The following is a 27,060-nucleotide window of genomic DNA, read 5'->3' as shown; positions in this document are numbered from 1 at the left end:
AACTCCCCAATGAAGAAAAGTTCAAGAACAGATGACTTCAGTAGGAAATCCTACCACTACTTAAAGAAAAACCAATACAAAACTGTTCAGATTTCTCAAAAAGTTATGAGGGAACACTTCCAAGCTTATTTTATGAGGCCAGCATTGTTACATTGATATCAAAGCCAGGCAAGAACACTGTGAGAATAGAAAATTAAAGGTCAATATTACTGATAGACACAGATACAAAAATCCTCAATAAGATATTAGAAGCAAGATTTAAACAACACAAAAAAAGAAAGACTGTGTGCATCATGATAAATTGAGATATATTCTTGTGATGCAATAATATTTCAATGTATGCAAATTAATAAAAATGATGTTGCACCGTGACAGGCATAAAACCATATAGTCATGTCCATGGATGCAGAAGAAAGCATTTTGACAAGTTTTTTTTTTTTTTTTTTTTTTTTTTTGTCTCACATTGCTTTGTTTGGGCTTTTGTTTTTCTTTACTGATCCTTTGCTTGTAGGTTATGGCTTCTGATTTTGGTTTGTGTGTGTGTGTGTTTCTTGTGCTTTTTTTCTCTTTGTCCTCTAAAGCAAGACAGCAAGAGAGTGGGTCCTCTAAAGCAAGATAGCAAGAGAGTGGGAGTGAAAATGAGAGCGAAGGAAGAAGGTGTGAAGTTAGATGGATGACGAGGGGGAGAATCTGGAAAGAGATGGGGGAGGGAAAACTATGATCAGACTATACTATATGAAAGATAGTTTTAATAATGAAAGGATATTAAAAAGAAAGAAAGAAAAGATTCCAATAGTGAGTGAAATAAGCCAGACAGAGAAAGACCAACATTTAATGATCTCATTAATATGTCAAACAGCTTGATGGCCACGGTTAAAAGAAGATATTTTGAGATAAGACAGTCCTATATGTATGTTCCAAATTTCTCTTCTAGAAATCCATCATCATTTTTTTTTTTTTGCTGAGGCACTTTCTATTGTTTCTGTGCTTCAGTCTTGTCCCTTGTCATCCATTCTCCACCTAACACCAGAATGAGCTGATTAAATGAAATCATACTGCTCGCTTCTCCCCCTACTTGCAATGATATCCCGATGTCTTCTCATGTCTATAATGCCCAGCATCAAAGGGCTCTCCCTCTGATTGCACATTTTGCTCACTCCAGGCTAGTCGTATTGGTCTTCTTGCTGGTTGTTTGTCTTAAGGCAGTATTTCATGTAGTCCAGGTTGGCTACAAACTCACTATATAGCCTAGGCTGGGCTTGGGTCTCTTTAGCCTCTTTCTTCTACCTTCCAAATTCTAGGGTTACATAACCACACTGGTGTTTCTTGCTATTTTTGAGCACACCAAGGTTATTCCCACCTCAGGTCTGTTGTGCATGTTAACTTGTCCACCAAGAATATTCTTTGCATACATACTTTCACATCTTGTTTCTCAACCCAATGACATTTGTTCAAACATTACCTTTTTGGTGAGGGCTTTCCTGACTATACTGTTCACACAACTTCCCACCAACCAGAACCCATACTGGAACTGATATTTCTGAACTGTGGGATGCTTTGGAAGATGCTCTTCAGGTTTAGGTAGGTGTTTGAAGTGGCATTCCTACTCTTATGGCTCACATGGGTTTGTGAAGCTACTAACTGGAAGCAATGATTTTTCGATTATGAGAAAAGAGCCAAATAATGCTTCATGCGATTGATAATATTGTCACTTGGAGAGGATCAAGACTCAACTAGGAGAGAAACCATTGGGCATGTTTATGAGGTATTTATTCCTCAGCAAGACCCCGTGTATACTAGGTTAGTGTGGCTTGCTGGATGGTGTTGTGTAAGAAACAGCCCCTTGGAGATGGCAGCTTCCCTTTTGCTTATTGTTTTCTTTTGTTTTGCTTTGTTTTGTTTTACACTTTCAGGGTTTCTTAGGGTTGTATCAGGTTCCTGATATACGCAGCTGTGTGGGGTCATATTCTCTTTCCTCTAAATTCTGATAAGACTCTATAAATCACGCCTTTATTATGTTTTCCTCAAACAGCACAGATGGAGTGTGCTATTTGTCTCTGGCTGAGATCTTGATGGTGGTTGTTCACTGAGAATGGTTGGTTGATCTCACTGAGGTACTGGATAGTAAAGACCAAGGTGGCCAATGTATCAAACCAACCTGGTTGATGTGGTTACTCAGACAGCTGCATTCTGCTTTAGGAGGGAAGACAGTACACAGGAAACATGACACTCCCGTTCCCCTCCCTGACTATTTCGGCTAATAGGCTGTTGGATTAGTCACTTTGCTAATGAGTAGTTTTATCCTGGCCCTCAATGAACCAGGCCAGACAGGGGCCCTACAAACTCTTGGGAAACCTCCTGTAAAGTTTTGCAGAGAACAGAGCGCTAAGAGCTGCTAGGGACCAGTGTTTATATACTGCAACTATATTTGGAAACTTAATTGTCTTTTTAAAAAATCTCAAGTTAGAAAAGTAAAGGGTTTCATGATAATAATGTCCAAATAGTACACTCCATGGCCCAATGTGCTTAGTTTTCATTGGCCTCTAAGATTTTTATAGTTTACAAAAGCAAGCAAAGGAAAGACACCAACAAGTCTCAGCTAGGGGTGGTTGTGTCCCTCTGGGGATATTTGGCAATATCTGGAGACATTTCTGGCTGTCACTAGTGGAATGAAATTTCTATTGGCATCTAGTGTATAGGGATCAGGGATACTGCTAAATATACTATATAGGAGAGCTCCTCTTTCAGCCCTAAACAAAGAATTATCTGACTCAAATTCTAGTCGTGCTGAAATTGAGGATCTTTTCTCTGCATGCAATTACAGCTCTATTAGTGAGGAAATTGGTGTGAAATAATGTCCGTAACTTTGCAATTGGAAAACCACACTCCAATTAAGTTAGGTATCCCTGATACCCCTGGAAATCACTCAGCACACATCACTGTCTTGGAGCTTGTTGCGTTTTGAAAATGGCAAGTTTATTGCGGTGCATAATAGATGTTTTCCAAAATAGAAACCAGGCCACTTGGTCGATTGGAATAAAATAATTTTGGAGCACATGGCTTCTGTTTTTTTTTTTATTTTATTTTAATGCCTCTCTAATCAAAAGCATTTTTCCTTCAGACTGTCAGGGTTTCAACTAAAGAGATGCCTAGCCCATTCCGTTCAGAGGTGGAGTGAGACAATAGTTAGAATTAGCATCTGATCCATTATCAACTGTAAAGAAGCTTTGTGAGCTGGTGCTATTTGGGAAGAATTTTACCAGACACAAAGTTATCGAATATCCTGTCTCCTTTTTTTACCCAAAATAGTTCTGGCTTGAACCTGAGGTTCCCAAGGTGTCTTTGAGTAAGAAGGAAAAAATCTGTTCTGGGAATTGACTACTGTGCCCTACCCCCAACCATTAAGGTTTATTGGTGAAAGAGGAGGCCAAGAGATTGTATTAATTATCATGTCTGTCACAAGGCACAAGGTGTGCTTGTAAAACTCCCCTTTGTTAAATTTATTCTGTGGGAGAGGTAGGTTCAGGAGAAATCAATGGACAATGAAAGGCTCTGAAATCCCTTTATGGAAAAGAAAAATCAGCCTAGTATTAAAACTAATGAAGATGCTGGAAAAGAGTACATGGAACCTCTGGGACGTCAGATATAGAAAAACTATTTAAGGTCAGAGTCCGAGATGGAGAAAACACATGCGGCCAGGTAGAAAGAAATGCCAATGTTTCCAAGTTAGGCACCCCAAGGGGAGACTGCATTGCTTGGAAAAACTGACCTTACACAAATTTGCAGCTTCAAATACTGGTTTTCTGAGTCTATTAGGAGAACTAGTTCATGGGACTTACCAGTCGAGGAGTTGGAAAGAACAATAGACAATCTGAGGACATTTCTGCTGCTCTCCAAAGGAATGTTCCCAGAAGCTGGACTTGGTCTTCTTGGGCTGACAGTGCTAAAACGGAGAGCCCAGATAGGCTCAAGTTGTAGGAATCTACCCATGTTGTCCAAGTATGGATAAATAGTGAACAACACTTGGTGCCAAAGTTGTGCAATTTGGCCTTTGTGGATCATCCAAATCCAGCTGCCTGCCAGGTGAAGGTGCTGGGCAGCGGACAGCCATTAAGGGGGACCCCAGGTTTTCCAAAATGGGATCTCCCACAGACACTTAAAGATCATCCTCACCGCCAAGCTAGTGAGGCTCCCTAAGAATATAGAGGTGCATCAGGCTCCTCATATTCCAGGTCAATTAGATATTCTAGCTACCAGATAACGTGGAGTTAAAAATGCCTTTGTTGTGGAATCAATAAATAGGTTATCTTCACCAGAGAGATGGTGACAAAGGGTGAGGATTAAGGCAGCAGAAAGTATTCAAATTGAGGTTTGACAGCAAGGGAGAAAACCAAGAAGAGAAAAAGAATTAATTATGGTAGGAATAATTCCAACATTAGTACTTCCCGAAGAATAAGGTAATTAACACTTACCTCTTAACTATGAGCAAGAAACTGCTAGGATCTGTACAGATTCTCCTCACAACTCTTTGGGGGTGATAGGTACCATTACCCACTTTACCAGTCTTGTAAATGAGGATATGAAGTGCAGACTTAGCAATATGCTCAGGTTCCCATACCTCAGAAGTGGCCGAGCTGGGATGTAAACACATAACTTTCTCACATTCTATTCTATTGGCATAAGCTCTCTGGTTCTGCCCCGGATACTCCAGTGGAATAGATTCGCTTTCATCACTTTTGGTTTTTAGACAGAGCAAAATATTAGCAGGTGTGTCATAGGAAGTCATCTCTATAATGGCTCGGGAAAACGTTAAAACTCTGACCTGGAACTTCCGTTTCTCCACGTTAAGGAAGAGTAACAAAAAGCATTAGGCATATTAGCGCAGCCCACTGTATTTTTCGCAGCTCCTTCACACACGTTCTCATTGGCTCCTCACTCAAACCTTGTGAGGTAGGTAGGCAGGTCATGCATAACCATGCTCCTTCTTAAAGATGTGGCAGGTAGTCCCATCAGAAATGAAGCATTGCCAAGGTACTTATCACCAAAAGCATGTGGGAAGAGAGAGGGAGTAAATTTTTAAAAAGTTGCTTATTTCAATCTTGAGCCGTTCATAGGAGTTTATAATTTATTTCCATAACAGTGTGATTGCTTCCTTTTCAACAAGACTTTGACTCACTCAGAGGAATGTATTCCATTACATCTCAGCTGGCTTCAGGCGGTTTATGCAGAGCTTGTGGGTTGCCATGGCAACGGAGAGACTAACAAAATACAAACTATGAACTCTTTCAACATCGGTCACTAATTTGCTTCTAACAGCCCACCTCCGAACCATGAAAGCTGATGGTGTTTCTGAGGTAGTATATATTTTTATCTTCATCTACTGCTGGCAGCTTGAAAATCATCTCAAAATATATGAACTTTGTGTTTAATAGAAACTTGGATATAGGCTTTTTGATTTCTGCTAAAGAGTATTAAGCAGTGTCTTTGGTCATATTTTTGTATTCATCAATTTTTAAAATTACTGTTTTATTTTATGTGTATGTTTTTTCCTGCTTTCATGGAAGTCTGTGCACACTCCATGTTTGCCTAGTGTCCACATAGGCCAGGAGAGAGCCCCAGATCCTCTGGAACTGGCGTTACAGATAGCTTTGGGCCACCATACGGATGCTGTGAATCAAACCTAGGTACTGTGAAAGAACAGTCAGTGTTCTTGACCACTGAGCCATCTCTTCATACCCTAATCTATTCTTTTTTTTAAAAAGATTTATTTATTTATCATATATAAGTATACTGTAGCTGTCCTCAGACACTCCAGAAGAGGGCATCAGATCTCATTACAGATGGCTGTGAACCACCGTGTGGTTGCTGGGATTTGAACTCAGGACCTTTGGAAGAGCAGTCGGTGCTTTTACCCACTGAGCCATCTCACCAGCCCCCTAATCTATCAGAAGATGTTGATTCACAATACAATGGAAAATATAATGTTTGAAAGAATATTTTCTAAGATGTCATAAATTGCCCTCTTACAGCTAAATGGGACATTAGAAGAAAGAATGGCAGAGAAGTGTGAAATAGTTCTTTCTAAATTGGAGCTAAGTTCTGTTTTTCTCTGTTTGCCATCTGCTCAGAAATCTTGTGATGGTAGTCTCTCTTGGGAGGACCTGTTATCTTGACCAGTGTCAGTCATGGAGGTGTACTTCACCCTGATCCTGTTGCAGGGGTGGCCATGTGATACAAGTGTGACCATAAAGAGTATTGCCTTCTAATGGCTGTTGAGGTTGCTTCAGGATGAGCATGTGCCCAAGGCCCTGCCTAGCTGACGGATAAGTCTGAGTTTTGTTGGTGATCTGGAGATGGCATGATGTTTGACTAGGGTAGTAGTTGTGTGAAAGTCTAGCACTACTTCTAGCCATCTTGCTACCACAGGGGAGATAACTGGTCAGAGAATGGAGATTACTTACAGGGAAAACAGAAGACAAATGAAAATACAAGGCCTTTTCTTGTGTGTGATGCTGGGTACCGACCTCAGGGCCTTAGCACTTGCTATGTAGGCACTCTTCCACTGGCCTGACCTCTCCAAGTCTCTTTCTAGACTCAACCTTGCCCTATGTGTGTCCCTGAACTTTTCGGTTGATGTGATGAAATAAATTTCTTTCCTCCTTAATTTTAGTTTAATTAGTCTTGTTTACAACTCAAGGAGTCCTGATTAATATGATTATCTTATTTTGAATAGTTGACAGCTAAATCTACTTTTAAAAAGTAGAAGAGACCTTTACGGCTCCTGCTTCAGTGAGTAGGTGACCACAGCTCTTAATGAGTCCTTGAGTTTGTTTTGTAATTAAGCCCTTCAGGAAAGTTTGTTTCTTTAAATAGTTTTGAGATCTCCCCCTCACAATTTTATTTTTGATTTTAATTTGTATTCCTGAGAAACAGTTAGCTTGGAAAGAATATATTTGGATTCCAGTGTTAACTGAAACACACTCATGGGGTTCTATCCTACAAGACCTACTCTTCCTGATTCGTATCTGGACATGCTGGTGTCCCCATATCCTGCCTCACTACTCAGTCTCCAGCTATGATTACAGTTAATAACCTGCTGCTGCTCCATAGGTCATTAATACTTATTTTGTTGTTAATTGGAAAACATTCAGAGGCTCAGCAAACAAAAAGACCTTTTTAGTGATATGGTTATTCTCTTGTTTTTCATCTGACATTTCCAGGATTTTACAGATTTTCCTATGTCCTCTTTCTTAGGGGTCTAATATGTTTACTTTAGCCAGTTTTCTCCAGAGTATCAATAAAATGTGAACTGTTACATTATGACAAGATTCTCAACCTTGTCTGCCAATTAGAATCACCTGGAAGTCTTTCAAAGTTCCATAGTCCAACCCCACCCCAGGCAATGCCATCAGAAGGTTTTGGAGTGGGGTCCTGGCATTGGTGGTTTTAAATGCTCCCCAGCTGACTTTTAATGTCCAGACAGGGCTTTGAAGAATTACATTATTGGAAATATTGACTAGAATGTATGATTTGGTTCAGCAATGAATCATTTAGTAAGTAATCTTTTAGAAACAACTTCCCCAAATATAGTCATTCTCATAAAAAACATACATATAGATATGTATGTAATAAATGCTATAATCTAATTGGGGCACATGCTCTTGGGCACACTGAGGTAAATTTCACCAAACCTCACCTTTCGAAGTTTTTATTAGTCATCATTCATTCATTCATGTGTATATGTGTGGTATTTGAGTGTATGCATGTGGGTGTGCTTACAGGCATGTTTGCTCATGTGTGCACATGCATGTGGAGGCCAAAGGTCAAGTTAGGTGTTTTGCTCAACTGTTCTTTCATTATATTTCTTGAAACAGAGTCTGTCACTGAAATTGGTACTCATGAATTCAGCAAGCCTGAATGTGCTCTATGGATCTATATGTCTTCTGTCTCTCTAGCACTGGCACTAGAAACACATGCTGCCCTGCCTGGCTTTTATGTGGGTGCTGGAGATCCAATCTCAGTTACTTAGGCTCATGTGACAGATACTTTATCAACTAAGCCTTCTTCCCAGCCCCCAAGCATTTATCTACTGGTACTGGAAATTGAACTCGGGGCCTCATCTCAGGCAAGCACTCTACCACCAAGCCCTCTCCAAACTTCTTTCAAATAATATACAAGAGACACGTGTTGAGACATCACTTTTCTTTCTTTAGGATGCTGCATCTCCATCACTAGGCTTGAATACAAGGAACTGGAGGTCTTTATGGAGTTTTGCAACTGTTTCTTTGTTACCTTTCCTCAGCTGGAGTGCTTAGCTTCTGCTTTTCCAGCTTGGGTTAGTGTTGTACTTAGAGGAAGACAGCATCATTGTTCTAGATAGATGACAATGTCTTTGTACAGAAAATCTAAGACTCAAAGCAACTTTGATGAGAAAAAGAGTAAAGTCTTGAGATAAAAATGGAAGACTGTATTGTGTTTGATACTTTTGGCAATAAAGACTCACCTTCAAGTTCTGGGAGGAAACCAGGGGCAATGGCAATAACCTATATTGTTTTGGGGTCTGTTGGACTTCCCTGACCAATGAGTCAAGGTAAAGGATTCCCATGGGTTTTTGTTCTTTCATTATATTTCTTGAAACAGAGGCTATGGATCTTGGAGTGAGCATTATCACTCCAAGTGATATAATTTCTTTTGTTTGTTTGTTTGTTTGTTTGTTTGTTTGTTTTTGAGACAGGTCTCACTATATAGCTCTGGCTGTCCCAGAACTCATGTAGAGCAGGCTGGCCTAGAACTCATGTAGAGCAGACTGGCCTCAAACTCATAGATCCATCTGCCTCTGCCTCCCTAGTGCTAGGATTAAAGATGTGTGCCACCACACACCACTTAGTGTCATTTCTTTTAAACTAAACACACACACACACACACACACACACACACACACACACACACAGAGAGAGAGAGAGAGAGAGAGAGAGAGAGAGAGAGAGAGAGAGAGAGAGAGAGAGAGAAACAGACAGACACAGAGATTTATATATACTAAATGGCTTTTAATTTAAATATTTTTTAAAATTTTATTATCTTAAGTGTATGTGTATTTGCTTATATGTATGTCTGTGCACCAGACGAGTGTGTCCTAGAACTGGAGTTACAGGTGACTGTGAGCTGCCTTGTGGTTGCTGGGAACCAAACCTGGATTCTGTGGACAGGTAGCAAGAGCTCGTAAGCACTGAACCATCTACCTCTCCAGCCTATATATGTGTGTGGTTTTCCCATCTCCCCTCTTAGCACCAGTGTCTCACTGTCACTATCTCTAGAGCTCCTTCTCCCATATGGTCCCTTTTTACTTCCCTGGTTTCTGTGGTTACTCCAAGTTATATATGGAGATCTAAAAATTTGGAACGAGGATCCACAAATAAGGGAGAATATGCAGCATTTGTCTTTCTGGATCTGGGTCACCTCACTTAGAATGATACTTTATAGTTTCAGGACCTGGAGGAATTGAGCTGCAACTGACTTGGAAGCCTTCTCACTCCTATAGCATCTGAAAGTGCTAGGCAACCAATAGTTTCACTGAGCTGTAAAACCCAGCTCTAAGACCCCAGCAATGACCACCATGACAAGATATACCCGATGGTTCATGCTTAATACTTGGGGAAAAGTAACATGTCTAATTGGACTTAGGCCCACTCAGTCAGAGGGAACTTATGCCTAGTATTGTAAACCTAGCTGGTTGCCAGTGGCAGGATAGACATGGACATTAGAGGAAAACTTCCTATCACACTACCACTTTCCTAGAACAGTAACATTTCTAATTGCATTCTTAATACTCATCCCCAGAGTGACGACAGATAAGTGTAGCCCTCACTTCTTATTCAAAGAAGCTTCTTTTAGTAGCAGGCAAAGATCATTATCAAAAACCACAACTGGTTAAATGTAGTAAACAACTGACCATGTAGTACCCAGCCCCAACTGATACATCTATAGCACAAGCCCTACACCTAAGGCTTAGGGAACTTTGAGCAAGAGGGGCAGAAGGATTGTAAGAGCCAGAGGGTGGAAAGGTCGGCTGTGAAATATTGACTTCTATATCTGACAAGGAAGCTGCATCCACAAAAATCTCAACAATATGCTAGCAGTGTAAACAAGCCCTGCATAATGACAACCCAAGTTGGCATCCAGATGCAGATGGGAGAAATGTTATAAGGTTGCAGTCTTCCTGGCTGTTGAAAGAAAAGTCAGTCTTATTTAGGGATGAGTCCCCCCACCCCTGATATGTTATCCAATTCCAAATGGTCAGCCCTAAACACATATACATATGAACAATGCTACATGTAATCAGTAAGGTATGTGTGTATGTAGTAATAAAGAAAAAAGGCCAATAGTCTGACAGGGAATTGGGAAGATATAGGAGAAGTTAGGGGAAGAAGGGGTTAAAATGATGTACATACTCATGTGTGACATTCTCAAAATAATGTAATTAAAAAAAAAACAATGAAATGGAAGGGAGAAGTTAAGCATAGCATTTCTTTCCCTTAATACAAAAAAGAGAAAAATTTAGAAGAATGGCCAAAAAGTTATCAATAGAAGAGCATAAAAATGAGTAAGTGTGACCCTGGGCTAAAAAACTGCAAAATGATGTGGATGGGATGGCTCAGTAGATAAATGAGTTTGCCCTCAAGTCTGATGAACAGACTTTGATCCTTAGAACCCACTAGGCAGGATAGAACTCCTGCAAATCACTCACTAACCCTTACATGTGCATTAAGGCAAGCGCACACCTCACTGCACTCAAATAAGTAAATATAATCTTAAAAATAAAAATAATGGTGGTTTCAGGAAGAAATGGATGATTTGGGCTTTTACACTAGGCTCAGTGGTGTGTGGAACAGGCTCACATTTGTAGTTAAGCAGTGCATGGTGATGTGTGCATGTATTTTCAGAACTCAGGAGGCAGAGGCAAGAGAATTACTGCAACTTCAAGGTCAACCTGGTATATGTGGTGAGAGTCTGTCTTAAAAAATAGCAAAACAAAAGAAACCATTAGACCTTCCAGACCAGTTAATATGTACAGCAATTATTAGAAATAAGTTACATTTAAAACAAAGGTAGTGAGTTCTCAAAAACTCTACTTTTGAATTTTTAAACTCATTTTGATATCTATACTCTTGAAGTTCTTCATACACACTATAAGCATATGGTTAGAATGCCACATAATGACCTACATGACAGATGTGACAATTCCACATTTAGTAGCAAACATCACATTGGCAGCTTGAACTTGAATATAGTTGGAATATTTTATACATGTATTCTTGATATATTAGTGGCATATACAAATATCATATATATATTTTATTTATTTCTTTTATTTTTGTGCCTACTTTTGTTTTGTGTGCATGTGTGTCTGAGCTCTAAGAGAAGGGTAGGTTACTTAGAAGAGGATCAAGAGTTTACCCACAGAATATACAAAACAAACAACAATAATAAAACAAGAAGGGAAGTATTAAATTAATGACAGAGAAAAACTTGATAGTAACAGTTAAATAGTAGGCAAAGATAGCTGCTGGGAGAACTATCGGTTTTCTTCAATGGAGTGTCACTGGGTATATCAGCTACAGCCAGGGCAGGCCTCATATTCAGAAACAGTTGTGTAACACAACACAAATGAACTCCAACTTTGTTTTCTGTTTTCCTCTTTTTTTTTTTTTAGTATTTATGTGTATTTTTTGTATTGTTTTCTCTCTTTTGAGAAAGAATATGAAGTTAGGTGGGCAAGGAGGGGGGATTCTGGGAGGAATTGGGGGAGGGATAAGAATATGATCAAAATATATACAAAAATTGAGACTGCTGGTCCTCCTACAGGGTCGCCTTCCTCCTCAGCTTCTTTCTGCCTTTCCCTAACTCAACCACATGAGTCTCAATTAATCTGGATCCCTGAAATCTCTCAAACACTGGCCCACCAACCAGGCAGCATACACCAGCTGATATGAGGCCCCCAACACATAAACAGTAGAGAACTGCAGGGTCTGTGTTCAATCAGAGATGATGCACCTAACTCTCAAGAGACTGGAGGCCCTGACTTTTAGAAGTCAGGGGGTAGGGGGCAGGGACATCCTTGTGAAGACAGAGGGGTGGGGAGGAGGTGGACCAATGGGATGTGGAACAATAGAGGGGTGGACAGGGGGAAAATAAAATCTGAAGTGTAAAAAAAAAGCTACAAAATACTAGGAAAGATTACACTGGGAGGCATAACATTGGGAAGTATAACTAACATTGGAGAGATAGCATTGGGGGTAAAGGATTTGGGCATAAATGGCATTGGGAGCGAGGGCATTGTTACATCAGAGCAGGAGGAGAGAGCAAGATTAGAAGGAGAATGCAGACTGGAATAACTTAGAAACTATAGGTAACACAAAAAACTAAGAGAGCAATGTGCAGAATGCAGAGGGAAGGAGGAAAAATGAAGAAGCTGTAGAGAGAGCAGAAGGAGCAGGCAGGCTTCTCCTAACCATGGGACAGAATAGGTCTTAATAGCAAGCTGGGCTTGGTCATACTAGAGAGAACAGAGCTTTCTTCTTACTGACTTAGTTTTAATTCATTTAGCAATAAAAGGGTAGAAGTTTTTATTTCTCTATGCAATAAAGATTGGAGCTCTCTCTCTATATATACATACATATATATATATATACACACACAAATTAAAAATAAATAAAAGACAATACAAAACATTGCTGAAATAATACATGTGCATAAAAGTTGATATATCAGAATCAAGAAAACAAGTTGAGAACCAGCATAAACCTGTTAGAGGTTGGTTAAAATCACTTGAAATAGAATGAACTAAAAATACATTATCAAATTAATAACAGCAAACTCGAGGTTATACAGTTTAAAAAAAGTAAAGTGAGAAAAATTTTAGAATATTAATAACTAAATTCAACTAGGGGACCAGAATCATCTTAAATGAGAGTCAGGTGGATGTGAGCTGTTTATGGAACCTGGAGAAGGACACAACACATGGTATTCTGGTTGAAAATATAGAAATGGAAGCTAAGGAAGTTTTAATTTAAAGGCAACAGGAAGAATTTTTAAAAAAATATCAATGTCATAAGGGACAAATACTGAGGAAATGACTTACATTAAAAGGGATTAAAGAACATGACAACCTAATGCCAAACATGAGCATCTACAAGAAAGACTGTGCATTACAGGGGACATACTTTAAGGAATGTTATTGGGTCAACTAGCAAAACTGTAACGTGCACACAAGATTTAAAGTCCATTTACTGAGATTTAGAACTACTATGGATATAAGGGACACTACTACATTCTGTTTCAATCAAGAATCTTGGTGGAAAAATAGAAAGCAATCAAAGAGGGAAACAGTGAAGTGGCTGCTTTAACTCATCTCAACAGCTAGATTTAGCCCAAAGAGAACAAAGTAATGTTTTCAACATTCTTGTTAAACTAAGGGATGGTTTATGTATTTTATATTCAGTCTAATTGCTCTTTAAATACATCAGTATAGGTGGCTAGGCATATAGTTCAGTAGTACGGCACTTACTTACCTGGGCTGAGGTTACAGTTTCCATTGGTAGCACTGTAGAAAGAAAGAAAGAGGAACATTGAATGATCATATAATGATTAATTGGATGAAACAGAACTTACACTTCAGGTTCCAGGTTGTGATAGCTTTAAGATGTTTGAACAGCACAATTATATGATACAGGATTAATGCACAAAATTTATTTTTTTACACATGAATGAACAAAACAATGATAACATTAAATAAAGAATTCTATTTATAATAACATCGAGAATAATAATGTATTTACAAGGAATGAATTTAACATAGGTATAAAAAATGTATCCTCTGAAAATTACCAAATATTGTTGAAACTTCAAAAGGCTTAAATAAATGGGAAGCCATCCCATGTTCGTGGGCCGGAAGAATTAATATTTTTAAGATGGGAATGATTCCCAAATTGTGATGGTTTCAGTAACCTCTAGCAAAAATAGCAGCCAGCTTGTTTGTAGAAATAGATAAACTGACCCCTATGTTCATATAGACATTTAAGGGACTCTAAATATCCAAAACCAATCTGGATATCCTGGTCATAGTTACTATTGCTGTGATGAAACACCATGACCAGAAGCAAGTTGGGGAGGAAAGAGTTTATTTGGCTTCACATTGTAGCCCATTAGTGAAGGAAGTCAGGACAGAAACTCTAAATGGGCAGGAATTTGGAAGCAGGAGCTGATGCAGAGGCTAGGGAGGGGTGTTGCTTACTGGTTTGCTCATCCTGCTTTCTTGTAGAAGCAAAGACTACCAACCTAGGGGTGGCCCCACCCATAATGGCTGGGCCCTCCTCTATCAATCACTAAGAAAATGCCCTACAGGCTTGCCTACAGTCTGATCTTACAGGGCTACTTCCTCAACTGAGGCTCCCTCTTTGATGACTCTAGTTTGTGTCAAGTTGACATAAACCTAGACATTATAGATGGCTGCTTAGTGTTGGGGGAATTGAGGAATGACTGCGAATGAGCTTAGAATTTCCTTTGGAGGTGATGAAAATATTCTAAGATTGATTAGGGTGGTGAATGATTAACTGTGAATATATTAAAAAATTGAATTACATGCTTAAAATAGGCCATCATATGGTATGTGTATTACATCTTAGTAAAAAGTTTGAAACTGAGCATGACACCACATACCTTTAAAATCCTGGAACGCAGGAGGCAGAGGCAGAGGCAGGTGGATCTCTGAATTTGAGGCCAACTTGGTCTAGATAGAGAGGTCGGGGACAGCCAGGGAGCTGCACAGAAAACCTTGTCTTGAAAAACTAAAACCAAAAAAAAAAAAAAAAAAAAAAAAAGAGTAAGTTGCTTGACTTGAAAGGGGAAGAAAGAGCATAGAATTTAATTAGCAGAAGCAAAACCTATTGAGTATTAATAGGCTAGGAGTTAGAATCACCTCACTTTAGCTCAAGAAGGGATAAGTAATAGCAGGTAACTGCCCAGGCAGTGATCTTGGTAAGACACTGAGTTACTATATGCTAGGCACAGGGATGGGTATTGAGAATCATGAACCAAACAAGCATGTTGCTGTACTCAGAATACTTAGAGTGTTACAGAATAATGTAAGGTAAAGAATTACACAGTTGGGTGGATGCTTTACAGACAGAAGAAAAATATATCATAGAAGCACTTAATGTAATACAGAAAGGAAGAGAAGGCTTAAGCATGAAGTGATGTTTGCATTGAGTGCTTGAGAGCCTGACAAATATAGAGGCAGATGTTCGCAGCTAACCATTGAACTGATCACGGGGTCCCCAATGGAGGAGGTAGAGAAAGGACTGAAGGAGCTGAAGGGGTTTGCAGCCCCATAGGAAGAACAACAATATCAACCAGCCAGAGCTCTCAGAGTCTAAACCACCAACCAAGGAGTATACATGGAGGGACGCATGGCTCCAGTTGTATATGTAGCAGAGGATGGCCTTGTTGGACATCAATGGGAGAAGAGGCCCTTGGACCTGTGAAGGCTCCATGCCCCAGTGTAGGGGAATGTCAGGGTGGGGAGGCAGGAGTGGGTGGGTAGATGGGGGAACACCCTCATAGAAGCAGGAGGAGGGGGGATGGGATAGGGGTTTCCTGAGGGGAAAATCGGGAAAAGGGATAACATTTCAACATTTGAAATGTAAATAAATAAAGTATCCAATAAAAAAGAATATGTATGTATATATATATATATATATTAGGGCTTTGATCAATATTTTGAAGGTCAGAGGAAGCTGAGATATGTTCTAACAGGGAGAAGTTTCTGGTTAACATCTCCAGGTATGTTGTTTTAGCTAGCTTGTTTTTACACTGACAAATACCTGACAGAAACATAAAAGAAATTACTTATTTGGGTATACATTTTTGGATATTGCAGTCCATTGCCACTTGGGCCTTTTGTCTTTGAAGAAAAGATAATATCATGGGACAAAATTGCTCACCTCATGGTAGCCAGAGAGGAAAACACAAAGGAAAGGTCAGGAAAGGGTCAGTGTCCCAGTATTTCTTTCAGGGGTATATCCTTAGTAACCTAATTTCCTCCCACTAGGCCACATCTCCTAAAGGTTCTGAGAACAGCCTTCACCATATGAGACTTTTGGGAATACTTGAAATCTAATCTATAGCACGTCATTAGGAAACTTTTCATGGAATAACACAAAAATGGAATCAACTGACTATGTTTGTAGTGGTGGATGTGATTTTCACTTCTTACCAAATTTCCTAGTATATAGCGCTTCTATTTGAATCCCTGGGAAACAGTTTATGAAATTCCCAGATGCAGAAGGGAGGGGAAGATGTACAGAAGAACCCTAAGGCAATGCAGCTGAGCCATATGAGTGTTAGTGAGCTCAGGGACATTCGTTACAACACATTGGACTTCTTTAAGCATCAGATGTATGTTGGTGGGTGAGATCACTCCTTAGGACTCTGCAGTCTTGTTATTTATAGCTGTAATGTTAAAACTGGTACCATCAGCACTTTATAAAATATGGGTGGAGCAGCCCTTGGACTCTGTCATATATTGCCCAGGCTATGATCTGGTATTCTCAATTGAACGCAGGTGTAAGCAGATGGAAAAGAAAATTCTCTTGCAATTCTCAGTGTGTTTTCATTAACTTAGCATCTGTTGGAAAATTTGTTCTGAGAATAGCATCAAGGAACTGATCAACATCGTGGGTAATGGCCAAGTGAGGCCTCTGAGAGATGGCTTTTCTGTTGGCCAAGGACTGCTTTACCAAAATTTTCAAAGCTATGGGGCTGCCGTGGCAACACCAAATAAAACAAGACACCGGGGTTGTTTAGATTTATCATTAGGTCACAAGTGACAGTTGCTCTTAAGTCTGGATCTTTAGCATGTGAGTACTCTGGATAATCTGTTTTAATGTTCTACTTTTTCCTTTACTGAGTAGGGCAGTGGGATGTCTTGTGTGCTGTTAATACCATCCTAGAAGATGTCAGTCTTGTTTCTCCTTACTGCTCAGTTTTCCATCTTTTTTTTCCATCTTCCATTTTTACTATGATACTACTATTTCTTGATTTCTTTCCATTGAATGACTAGCTAGAATTCTGAGCTACTATATAACATGTTTCACTGGATAAGGCTAATTAATCATGAGCAATCATCAAATGTGTTAAATTAAAAATAATCAATTATACGATGTGGAAAGGATGTGTGCTCACTTCTCTTTCACCTTCTCTAACATCTCTCTCTGGCTTCTGCTTCCTTTTTGTCATGGTTACCATGTGGACACTTGAACCTCAGCCACAAGCAAGAATAATTTGTCTAAACCAATAGGGATGGTGCTCTTCTCTTGAAAATGAATGACTGCTTTAAGAATCTCTAAAGCCAGGGCTGGAGAGATGTCTCAGCTGTTAAGAGTACTGACTGCTCTTCTGAAGGTCCTGAGTTCAAATCTCAGAACCACATGGTGGCTCACAACCATCCATAATGAGATCTGATACCCTCTTCTGGTGTGTCTGAAGACAGCCACAGTGTTCTTACATATAATAAATAAATAAATCTTTAAAAAAAATCTCTAAAGCCAGTTTGTCTCTAGACCAGTGGTTCTCAACTTGCAGGTCATCACCCCACAGGGTCACATATCATATATTCGGCATGTTAGATATTTACATTACCATTCATAATAATAGCAAAGTTACAGTTATAAAGTAGCAACAAAATAATTTTATGTTTGTGGTCATCACAACATGAGAAACTGTATTAAAGGGTCACGGCACTAGGAAGGTTGAGAACCACTGCTCTAGATCAAAGAAGAAGTCAGTCATATTCTTGCTTGATATATATGAACATGTATAGTTAATATACACAATGAAATTTAATTTAAACATTTTATTTATTATTAGGCATGTGTCCTAGTGCACACATGTCACAGTGTGTATGTGTGGGTCAGAGGACGACTTTTGGGAGTTAGTTCTCTCCCTCTTCTGCTAGTTATAGCCTTTGAACTCAGGCTGTCTGCTTTGCTCTGCAAAGGCTGAGCCACCTCATTAGCTCAGAACAGTAAAAACCATAAAAAAACCTAAAAATCATAAAATAAGAAAGGAAAATATAGGAGGATAAAGAGGAGGAGGGAGAGAAAGGAGAGGAAGAGGAGGAGGAAGAGGGAGAGGAGGAGGAGGAGGAAAAGGAGGAGGAAGAGGCGGTAGTACAAATGACAGATATCACGCTATGCTCAGAAATGCATCCTATCCTTTCACTCTTGGATTGCTCTCCTGATTGATAAACCAAGGTCTCTATTAGGTCAAGATCTTTGTGTTTAGGATTAAGTTATCTCTCAGAAGACCCCTTAGCTTATATGTACCAGACATCTTTTGGGCTCAAAATTCTTACTTTGTCTAAGTTGTAAAATTTCCCACAGACACAAAGAAGTTTATGGAATTATAAATGAAGCATCTTATTTTGACCCAGTTAAATTTGTCCTGCCTGTGTGTATGGCTGAGGGAGACTCAGAAAGGGTTAGAGGGAAGAAGACAAGGAGAAGTCCCTGTTGAGTTAGTCTCACAGTATAAGTAGGAGCTTGTAGGAGGAGAAAAGGGACTTGCTTAATCTCATCTTTCTCAGCTTCTCCAAACTAACTCAATAGCTCAGTTGGTCTCAATGTTCCCAATGTGCTGTGACCCTTTAATATAGTTCCTCATGTTGCAGTGACCCTCCAGCCACAAAATTATTTTATTGCTATTTCATAATTGAAAAATTGCTACTGTTATGAATTGTAATGTAAATATATGATATGCCCAATATCTGATATTCGAACCCCAAAGGGACCACAGCCTTTCTTCTCTGTTGCCGCTCAGATTTCCACTACAGACTTTGAAGGTGTTGCTTCTGTCTGGATTTTGAGATCTTCAGGTCCAAAGGTTCATCATTTATCCTTAGCTACTGTCATGAGGCCTTTTCTATTGTAGATGCCAAGAGAACAGATTAAGGGCTATGTTAAAATAGAGTTCACTAATTACCTTTCAGGGCAATGTCTCAAAGATGGACATTTTTGTAGGTCCCAAAGTGGAATTATTAGGTATTATATTTAAAAATATTTCAGGGTACAGAGATGAAAAGTTTCAAGCTAAAATTCAGTAAGAGTGTATTCAGGTACCTAGTTGGACAAACAGATAAATTCTCTACATGTGTGGAGCATTTTGTCCAGTGGGGACAACAGATAATGCAAAGTAGTGACAAAGAAGTATAGCTGGGGATGCTATCAAACAATATAAGCCCCCTGCAGCAATTAGGGGGTCTGTGGGAGAGAAAGATGAAGGGTGGCTTGGACAAAGGAGGGAAAGAACATTGCAGGAATGGGAATAACAGGTGTGAGGGCCAGAAGGCATGCTGCAGTACAAGCACTAAAGAGAGTTTTATAGATGGTGTCAACAGCTACATGGAGAAGTAAGTAATGAGGCTAGAGATAAGCATAGACTGGATCTTAAGTGACAAGCATAGCATGGAAAGAAACATAAAGTCTAAACCAATGTTAATGGAAAGCCAATGAAACGTTGTAAATGAGGCTATGACCTGATCTGCATTTTACAGTAGAAAATGGACTGTAGAGGGTTCAAGATCAGAGGTTAGTGCAGAATTTGAGTGAGAGGTGATAATTAGGGGGAGAACCAGAGTTCACCTAGCTGGGCCACATGTTGAATTTTCTGTCACCAACCTGATTTTATGAGCATATTCATCAGCTAGAAGAAAAAACAAAGAGAAAGAATAAGATGTGGGTAGTGGATAGTAAAGACTACGTTATCATCTCTGCCAGCTCTGAGTGAGTGAAAGTAAACACTAAGGTAGTAAAATGCTATGAGGGATGGGACTCTGTTGGTAACTGCTCCCGAGGTTCAAGGCCAACCCCACACCTTTCTCTACACATGTGCCCTATAGAAAATGAATAGGCAGATCTTGATGGAGGCTTTGAAAGTAGATTTGGTCTCATCAAGTAGCAACATTAAACCATCCAAGGATGTCTTTCTGGACACTGAGTCCTTTTATGTAGATGTGAGGTTGATCTTAAGGAACCTACAATGAACCATAATATCCTTTGATGCAAGGAAGGTGATCTACTCTAATCGGAGACCAGCTTGATGTTGTTAGCTCCTGGTCCCAACCCAGAACCAAATGTCAGTCAAGTATGATGACAATGAATTGAAGTATTTCAGGACTAAATTGACTTTAATGATCACCTCCCACGCATCTCTGACAGAGCTTTACAAAAGATTAGACTAAGAGCCTAGATCAATTCTCCCACCAACTTCCTACCTGCTTCTAGAGTTCCATGGGGAGCTGTGATTCAGGGACAAGTGATGTTCTGCTTCCTGTGAGCCTTCATGTTCTTTCCTCTTTGTAAAATCTCCTGGGAATAACAGAGGCAAAGAAACCCAGGATGAAATAATCTGGATAGCCTGGGTTATTTTTAGATACTGCCTGAATTCTGAAAGCACTCCTAGAGGCTACAAGAGACCCTTGTGGATACAGCTCACGATACACTCAGGACATGAATAAAGACACTGTGGTCATGCATGGGAAACTGCAGTTCTGTGAGCTGTGGACATCTGGAGCCCGGGTTGAAGAAGCACGAGAGAAGACGTGGTGGGGAGGCTGAGTATGCTCTGGCTTTACTTCACCTTTCAAGCCTTTTTGTGTGGCTACTCTAGGATATTTGGAACTGGCTCCACCTGGGGAGGGGGTGAGCAAGACTTTTGGTTTCTTTGTAGCTGTTCTGCACCCAGGGCACAGGTGTACAGCCTGTGATTAAGTGATCCCAGAAATCGGACTGCCTGGGGTGTGGTACTCATTTTTTCCAGCCTGATGCAATGAACTCAGGGTGTGGGTATATTCTGCCTCACTTCCCATTTCTTCTCCCCCACCCCAAACTCTGAGTTCCAGTTAACTGAAAAAAAAAAAAAAACAGGGGAACAAGGAGGCAGGATTCATGCTGCTGTTAATTTGCTTTTGAAATATGTCTGGTCACCTTTAAATGTTTGCTCCCCCAAAAAACAGGAAGAAAGGGAGGACAAACGTTCTTGAAAAGTCTTGCACTGCTTTCATTGATTCAAATTTCAGTGTGATTTGGCAGGCAATGCATGGTGACATATTCCAGTGCTTTTACTTGCACATAATTGCCAGATTAGCTATTGTTTGACTTGTACGATTATTAATGAAATGTGGGGGAAAGGGTGGTAACTGTGAAGCCTGCCGCAATGTCTAGACACAAGGGTGGGGGTGGGGAGGTTGAACACCAAGGGAGATGATACAGAAGTTCCTTGCCGGATTTTTCTCAGACTTAGGAATTCTACCATGGCATTAATAATACATGGGCGACAGGTAAGAGATCATGTTTTGATGGGGATGAAACACAGAGATTTAGATTATATGCTGGAGACATTTCTCATTTAAACATATTAAAAGAAAGTTGTAATCAGATCGTTTAACCTGTAGCATAAACACATACTGAATTTGGGGGTTTAAATAGCCACAGCTAAGCCAGTCCATGTTCAGGGTAACTTGGTTTGTGGAGAGATTTTGGCTTCAAAAGAACTTGTTAATATTATACATGGGCATTGTGGCTTTGAGCCTACATGTATATGTGGTACCACACATAGAAGGCTCTGGTAACATATAAGAAACAACAGAATTTTTTCAGTTATGTTGGTGGTGGTGGTGGGAGAGTTGTAGATCTAGGAGGAGTTAGGAAAGAGAACAAATATATATTGCATGAAAAAAATTTAAATAAAAAATTTTAAGGAAAAAGAAACAGCAGAATTTGATCTGTCTCCTGTCCTGGTCTGGTTACAGTAGCTCAAACTCGGCATCATTTTCCCACTTTAGACAAAGGGAGTGTCTTCTATAAGCAGGCTGGCTCCAGGGAAACAAGACAGTGAATTTACATTTTTGTTCCTGGGATAGGCCTAATTCTATGGGCAGATGTCTCAGGGATAGCACTAGATAGAAGAAGAAATAAAGGCAGAAGGAATATCTGAGAATTTAGAATTGATGGAGGAGGTATGGGGATTAAAAATAATCTGTGTGGAGCTAGAGAGGTAGCTCACTGGTTAAGAGCACCAAGTGTTCTTTCAGAGGTTCCAGGTTCAATTCTCAGCACCCACGTGGTGGCTCACAACTGTCTGTAATTCCAGTTTTGAGCATCTGATGCCCACTTCTGGCCTCTGTGGCACCTGGCATGCGAGTGATGTACAGACAAGCATGCAGGCAAAATACACACACACACACACACACACACACACACACACACACACACACACACACAGAGAGAGAGAGAGAGAGAGAGAGACAGAGAGAGACAGAGACAGAGACAGAGAGAGAGACAGAGAGACAGAGAGACAGAGAGAGAGAGAGAACAATTAAAATTATGAAAATAACAGAACTTTGGCCAAAAGTGAAGCTACAGTATTTTAAAGGTAATAACAAACAAACAAATAAAAATAACCCACTCTGAATATTTCTTGTGGTCTCTCTTCCCCCACCATGGAACCTGCTTGCTCAAGGGTGGAGTTTCCTGCTCATTCGTTCTGCCACGCCCACTGCTGGACCCTGTCAGCTTTGCTGCTTGGAGGCACACACGTGTTCGTCCTGCTACTGGACCCCGAGTTACTTGGCGGGAAATTGGGTTCCCTCTCCCTTCCTTTATAACCGAATGTTGGAATTAGTAAAGGGGGGCCTTGAACATGGAATCGTCTTGGCCTCATTCTTTCTCCCGCCCCGTCTAGCTTCCTCTCTTTTCAGCTCGAACTGCCATCCTCAGTTGAACGCGTTGCGGACTGCGGGCGGGCCGCAACAATTTCTGTCTAATCCTTCAATAATATCCATGAAGAAACTGAAGTTCAAAGGAGTTAATTGCCCTATTAAAAGTCACTAGGCATGCAAGTAGATCTGGAATTAAAATTAAAATTCCCTGTCTTAAGATGAACAGTTTTCCCACTGTGCTAAAATATTAGTATGGGTGGTGGGGTGTGTCTCAGTTGACAGAGGGCTTGTCTAGCATGTCTGAAGTCCTGGGGTCTATTCTAGGATCACACATACTGGGCACAGTGATGTGCTCATGTAACCTTAGAACTTGGGAGGTAGAGACAGGGTGATAATCCTTGACTACACAGCAAATTCAAGGTTGGCCTGGGATACATGAGACTGTCCCCAAAACAACAACAACAAATAAATAAAAATATTAGGTACACTAAAACCACCATATACTAAAACTTAGTGAATATGTAATTCAAAGAAACTCTTGTTTCTCAAAACAACTAAGTGCTCTTCTGTTCCTCATTTTAAAAGCAGGTAATTCTAAATCCTGGCCATTTCAGATTTCTGTAATGAATCTCATACTTTAATCAAGTTTTATTGTAATTGTGCCAAATATTGTGGGCAGGTAATGATATACTAGATTATTTTAAATAATTTTGTTACACACTAATTCACTTCATAGGATCAGATTGCAATCTTTCATTTAGTACAAAAAGTCACAGGTGATTCTAGCAGACAAACTTCCAAACTCAGAGAAATTCTGTTTCTAGTATTACCGTCTGAGATTCGGAAAGCCCAAGGGTTGTAAAGTATATGAAGAAAGTCAGGGGGTTCTGTCAAAGCTTCCAGGACAGTCTTGGCATTTGTTACAACTTAAGCCTTGTTTGGACTCATGGACTCTTAAGGCTAGGAGGGAGAGTGACTTGCTGGCATTCCATAAGCAGTGTTGTCTTTCCTCTGGGCTCAGAAATTGATCAGACTTGCCTTGGCCTTTCAGAATCACCTGAGGTCTTTTTCCAAATGAAAAATGATTTCTTCCTTTTTAAAGCACTGTTGTATGTAATTTATTTACATCCTTGTTTATTAGATTTTATTTTTATTTATGTGTATGTGTTATTGTATGTCATCTCTATGTGGGTAACCATGAAGGCCATAGGTAGGTGTTGGATCCCCTGGAACTGGAGTTATGGTCATGAAATACCTTATGTGGATGCTGGAATCTGAACTTGGGTCCTCTGAAGAGTACTAAGTGCTCTCATCCACTGAGTAATCTCTCCAGCCTTTTCTGAGATTAAAAAACCAAAAACCAAAACCAAACAACTAACCCTAGTAAGTTGGAAAGTGCTTTGTTCTTAGAACTTAGGGCTTACTAAGACAGTTTGTTCTTCTACCACAATTTCTTATGAGTAGCTAGGAGTCATTAGTCACAGCAGCAGCAGCAGCAGCAGCAGCAGCAGCAGCAGCAGCAGCAGCAACAACAACCTAAATGTTAGTCTCTAGTGTTGCCATGCAAGTATGAACACTTGAGTTCAGATTCCCTGTACCAACATAAATGGCAGAATGTGGCAGTGCACATTTGTAATCTCAGTGCTGGGTGGTAGAGGCAGGTGGATCCCTAGGGCTCACCAGCCAGCCTGCTTAGTTTCGTTGGTTAGCTCCTAGTTCAGCAAGAGGCTCTATCTCCAAAAGTAAGGTGTAGGTCATTAGAAAAGGACAATTGACATTAACTTCTGGCCTCCACAAATAGGCATACTTTTGCATGTGCACTCTCTCACACACATACACATTATGTTCTTTCTCTCTCTCTTAAACACCCCCAGAAAAAGCAAGAAACACAACAACTCCATACAAAAACACAAAACAAAAATCAGAACAAACAAGCCAAAGACCAGTAAGGAAAAAAAAGCTAAAACGAAGTAAAAAGAAACAAAAAGTCCACAAAAAATATCGTTGAGTTTGTTTTGTGTTGGCCAACTACTTCTGAGCATGGGGCTTTCTCTGACGTGTAGTCATATACCCAGGGAGACACCATTGGACAAAGCTGATTTTCCCCTTGTCAGCGAGCATCAGTTGGAGATAGCTTCTGGAATAAGATGGAAGCATGTGTCCACTTCGCTCTTTCAGTGATGGGACCCTGTCTGGATTGAACCTGTACAGGTCTCCTCTGTGCACTCACAGTCTCTGTAACTTTTTATGTGCACTTGATTTTTATGTCCTGTTGTGTTTAGAAGACATTGCTTTCTTGGAGTCATCCATCACTTCTGGATCTTACAATCTTTCTGCCTCCTCTTCTACATAGATCTCTGAATCCTGACGGGTGAGGTTTGATAAAGACATTCCACTTAGGACTGAATGCTCCAAAGTCTCTTCATTCTTTGTACATTGTCTACTTGTGGCTTTCTCTGTTAATTTCTGTCTCCTACAAGAAGAAGTTTCTCTGATATGAATTGAGTGAGACAGTGGTCTATGGGCATAGTAGTATTCTAGTCCCCCTTTCTCCTTGGGGGCTTTTGGCCACCAGCTGGAGAAGACCTTAAAAGGAGCACAGGTGGAGAGCTGGCCACGAGTATGGTGGAATGACCTCTGGAGACCTTTGGTGCAGAGAAACAAGTCTACTTTATTGTTGCAGGGATACTGTATAGATAGACTTTTCTAGGGGCTGGGTGGAAAGGGATAATTGATCATAGCACCAAGCGAGCAGGAAAGGCTGATTTGCTATAATACCACACTTAATTATCTTGTGGGCAGCGAGCCAGAGCAGGAAGTGTGTGCTGAGTTCTGAAGCCTTGCAGAGAGCTTGATTGATGCAAGGTCACTTTTCAGACAAGGCCAGACAAGGCCAGTCACTGGTGTTCAGGGACATTCTCCAGACAAAAACAGGCAGAGACAATATAAGCCCCACTGAGAAAGGGAGTTTCCCATTTTTGTACCTAGCTAAGAAAGCCATCCAGTCATGGGGAACTGCTACTTCCATAGCAATTTCCCCAATATAGTATGCCACTTGGAGTCATTTTATTGCTGAGTTCTTTTAACAGAATAAAAAGTAGCAGTAGGCTTTCCCCACAAACTCATTATCTATCGAGTCTCAGGTTCTTGGCCACTTTAGTAGTGTCAAGTACTGTTCCCATTGCTTAGAGTAAGCCTTAAATCCAATTTTATAAAACTGTTGGTTACTCCCTTAACATTGATTTCATTATTGTACTAGTATATCTTGCAGGCAAGCCCCAGGGTTTGTACCTGGGTGATACTAATGATTAACTTTCTCCTGTAGGATGCAGAGTGCCTACTCCCGTGTACTACAGAGTACCATGCATGATAATCAGCAGGGGTGGAGAACTTCTAGTTAGGTACCAGTTTGTGTTCTCTGTGTTTGATGGCATAAGTATGTGTTGTCTTCAGCAATGGTGGCTTGTTTTTGTTTTGGCTTCTTTGTAAAAGATCATTTCCACAGTCATGTGCACTTGGAGCCTCAGTTCAGTACCATGCTGCTCTTATTACTATAGCTCTGTAGCTCTATAGTCAACTTGAAATATGGAATGGTGATCCCTCCTGCAGTTCTTTTATTATACAGGATATTCTTTTTGTTGTTTTTGTTTTGTATTTGTATTTGTTTTGTATTTTGGTGGGTATTGCATTGGGTCTGTAGATTACTTTTGGTAAGATGGCCATTTTTACTATGTTAATCCCACTGATCCATGAGCATGGGAGATCTTTCTAGCTTTTGGGTGTCTTCAATTTTTCCTTTAGTGTTTTAAAAGTTTTATTTTACATATCTTTCATTTGATTGGTTATAGTTACTCCAAGATGTTTACTTTTTTGAGGATATTGTGAAAGGTATTGTTTTCCTGATTTCTTTCACAGTTTCCTATTTTTATATAGGAAAGCTATTGATTTCTGTGTGTTAATTTTGTATCCTGATAATTTACTGAAAGTGTTTAATCAGCTGTAGAAGTTCTCTGGTAGAATTTTTTTAGGGTCTTTTATGTACACAATTATATCATCTGAAAATGAAGGTACTTTGCCTTCTTCCTTTACAATTTGTATCCCCTTGATCTCCTTCAGTTGTCTTATTGCATGAGATAAGACTACAAGTACTATATTGAATAGGTATGTAAACAGTGGATGGCTTTGTCTTGTTCCTGATCTTAGTGGAATTGCTTTGAGTTTCTCTCTATTTAGGTTGATGTTGGCTATGGGCTTGCCGTAAATTGTCTTTGTTATGTTGAGATATATCC

This window comes from Mus caroli, unplaced genomic scaffold (assembly GCF_978045245.1).
Source record: "Mus caroli unplaced genomic scaffold, Mus_caroli_1 scaffold_5, whole genome shotgun sequence".
In the NCBI taxonomy this organism is placed as follows: domain Eukaryota; kingdom Metazoa; phylum Chordata; class Mammalia; order Rodentia; family Muridae; genus Mus; species Mus caroli.
The sequence above is the reverse complement of the archived record's forward strand: the minus strand, read 5'-3'. Positions refer to the sequence as shown.